This window comes from Plasmopara halstedii (genome assembly GCF_900000015.1).
Source record: "Plasmopara halstedii genome assembly, contig: Scaffold_218, whole genome shotgun sequence".
Classification (NCBI taxonomy): domain Eukaryota; phylum Oomycota; class Peronosporomycetes; order Peronosporales; family Peronosporaceae; genus Plasmopara; species Plasmopara halstedii.
In genome coordinates, this window is record NW_020187139.1 from 451,730 (window position 1) to 452,124 (window position 395).

The window sequence follows — 395 nt, forward strand, 5'->3', positions numbered from 1 at the left end:
ATACCGTTCGGTTTCCAAACACAAAACGTGGGTGCCGAATCGGAAGTCTTGCTCTCACGCACCATCCCTGCGTCGTGCTTCGCGCGGAAAATGCGTCAATGACGTCGCACTGCTACTTGGGCAGGGCCATTAGCGTGTTACGCAGTATTTGGTTCCCGGAACCAGGTCGATTTCATGACGCACACCTCGGTCCGGAGGTTGGACCGAAGGTGGGTCTATGGAGACGACGTCTTGAAATTCCTTTACGAAAGGATAGTACGGATCCAAGGGTTTCCGTACGATCGACAATCCACTCCGTGAGTTCAGCATTCTCTTGGTGTCTCCCAAGACAGCTTCATACAGAATCAATGACGAGTTTATCTCCTCGTCCGGTCGTACAATGACCACTTCGGCCA